The sequence below is a fragment of the Schistocerca piceifrons genome, unplaced genomic scaffold, assembly GCF_021461385.2.
Source record: "Schistocerca piceifrons isolate TAMUIC-IGC-003096 unplaced genomic scaffold, iqSchPice1.1 HiC_scaffold_1176, whole genome shotgun sequence".
NCBI lineage: Eukaryota > Metazoa > Arthropoda > Insecta > Orthoptera > Acrididae > Schistocerca > Schistocerca piceifrons.
In genome coordinates this window covers 92,501-95,000 of record NW_025726990.1, presented here as the reverse complement: position 1 = coordinate 95,000, position 2,500 = coordinate 92,501, and the positions used below count along the sequence as shown (strand labels likewise).

At 57.3% G+C, this 2,500-nt stretch overlaps 1 non-coding gene across 1 annotated transcript in view; it reads left to right on the top strand.

Moving 5' to 3' along the window:
* Positions 1-2,249: 2,249 nt before the first annotated feature.
* The window catches only part of LOC124728907, a 1,909-nt gene continuing 1,658 nt past the window's right edge, over positions 2,250-2,500 (top strand). The window contains exon 1 of the ribosomal RNA XR_007007479.1: positions 2,250-2,500. This exon is cut by the window's right edge and continues 1,658 nt beyond it. This is a non-coding gene — a ribosomal RNA (small subunit ribosomal RNA).

Here is a 2,500-nt window from a genome sequence, read left to right as displayed (position 1 = left end):
CCTAACCCATGTTGTGCCTTAACCTAACCCATGTTGTGCCTTAACCTAACCCATGTTGTGCCTTAACCTAACCCATGTTGTGCCTTAACCTAACCCATGTTGTGCCTTAACCTAACCCATGTTGTGCCTTAACCTAACCCATGTTGTGCCTTAACCTAACCCATGTTGTGCCTTAACCTAACCCATGTCGTGCCTTAACCTAACCCATGTCGTGCCTTAACCTAACCCATGTCGTGCCTTAACCTAACCCATGTCGTGCCTTAACCTAACCCATGTCGTGCCTTAACCTAACCCATGTCGTGCCTTAACCTAACCCATGTCGTGCCTTAACCTAACCCATGTCGTGCCTTAACCTAACCCACGTCGTGCCTTAACCTAACCCACGTCGTGCCTTAACCTAACCCACGTCGTGCCTTAACCTAACCCACGTTGTCGCCTAACGTAACCCACGTTGTCGCCTAAACCTGCTCTGTAATTGTTATACGACTCGTTCAATTAGTGTAGTGTTGCCCACCCGCAACCCTCGCAATATAGTTCGCTACTCGCACTCCCCGCTCCCCTGTGTATCGCTTCATGTTAAACACCTTGCAAGTCTTGCTCACTTTCCACATGCTCCTGCTGTACACTGTAATGTGGATGGCAGCAGGACGTACATGCCGCCCCTCCCCACGTCCCCACCTTGCCCCCTGCCTTCGCAAGCTGGTTGGTGAGAACTTTGCATGTTCAATGCCCTCCGCATGCGACGTACTCAGGCTACGTTGTGGTGCGGCCTGTGTCAACTGTCCGCTAATGTCGTACGCGTAAACCACAATCTGTACTGCACATTCGTCCTTATGTACTGAATGATACATCGTGGCACATGTGTGACCGTACAACGACTGCGCCCAAAAACGGCGGACCATACAGTGCAAATATTGTGCACGCAGCTACGTGTCGTCTCCCTATGAGAGCTGGATTGCAGTGTGGTACGCCATAGAGACGTGTGGGAGGAACGGACGCCGTGGATGGCGATCAGCATGAGCTGTCTGTTGATGTATTCGGACCTAGTCGTCTCTCCTCACACACCGTGATGGCATGGTGCACCGCGTTCCATATCTGCGACATGCTACAGAGGCCGGTTGACAGTCGTTCGAGCAATGGACATCGCATACGTACGGGGGCCACCTTCCACGTATTGTCTAGGCGTGCACATTTTGTTGCGTGTATGTGGGCAGACGTAGTGTGGCGTGACACCTGACACAGGCATGCAATAATCGTGGAAGTTGCAAATGGCGATGGACGCCTGCGTTTTCTGGTGAAGTTACGCAAATGAACAAATGGTAACCTGTTGTGGTGCGGTTGTTCTCGCTAGGGGTGAATCGGTGATGGCGACGATAGGTTGAGGTACTAACCGGTTGTTCCAGCGATACCCACCATGCCGACGAAACTGAACGGCATCTGGGTGTGAAGCGATACGCGGCGGTGGCTGGGTGGGACCGTCCCCGGCCGGTGAGGGGGCGCCTCCCGGCGTGCTGGCCGCGCGGTGCGTGGGCGCACGCGCTACAGCCGGCTGGTGGGGGCGGCCAGTGGCAGGCGCGCCGGCCGACGGACGCGGCAGGCGTCGCAGCTGCGCGCCGGCGCACCCTGCGCGCGGCGCCGTGCGGCCAAAGTAGGTCCTCGCGGGCCCGGTGCGAAGCGCGGTGGACATCTTCAGTGTGCTGGTCCGATTGAGGACTGTGTGCGTTGAGGATGCGCTGCCGCCCGGCGCTCGGCGCCGCGACGCCGTCTGCTGCTCGGTCGCCCCAGCGGTTCTCGCTGGTGGTTTGTATCGCAGCTGTGCGGATGTGTTGGCGCGTGCGCTGTGCTGGGAGAGTTCGCTTCGGCACCCAAGTGGGGCTTTTGTCCTTCTGTGGCGCTGGCGTTGGAGCTGCCGGTCACCGTAGGTGGCGCGTGTTGTCTCCCGCCGGCAATGCCACGACAGCACGCTCCCGGGCCTCTGTCGGCAGCGGCAAGCTCAGTTGGGAGCACGGGTGGTCGCACCGAAAGCGTCTACTCGCCTAACTCCGGGCGATTGCGCCTCTCTCGAACCCGACCAAGTACTTGGGACGGCGCTGCGCGCCGCCGGGACCTGAGAGGGTTTCGAGGTGTATTGTGCAGGGGAGCTCAGCCTCCTCCTGTTTGCAGAATGATTGAGCGGACGCTTGCGTGTTCGCGCGGGCCCCCGGGACACACTCCCGGGCGGCCGGCTGCTCAGCTCTAGTTGACGCAGCTCCCTGGTTGATCCTGCCAGTAGTCATATGCTTGTCTCAAAGATTAAGCCATGCATGTCTCAGTACAAGCCGCATTAAGGTGAAACCGCGAATGGCTCATTAAATCAGTTATGGTTCCTTAGATCGTACCCACGTTACTTGGATAACTGTGGTAATTCTAGAGCTAATACATGCAAACAGAGTCCCGACCAGAGATGGAAGGGACGCTTTTATTAGATCAAAACCAATCGGTCGGCTCGTCCGGTCCGTTT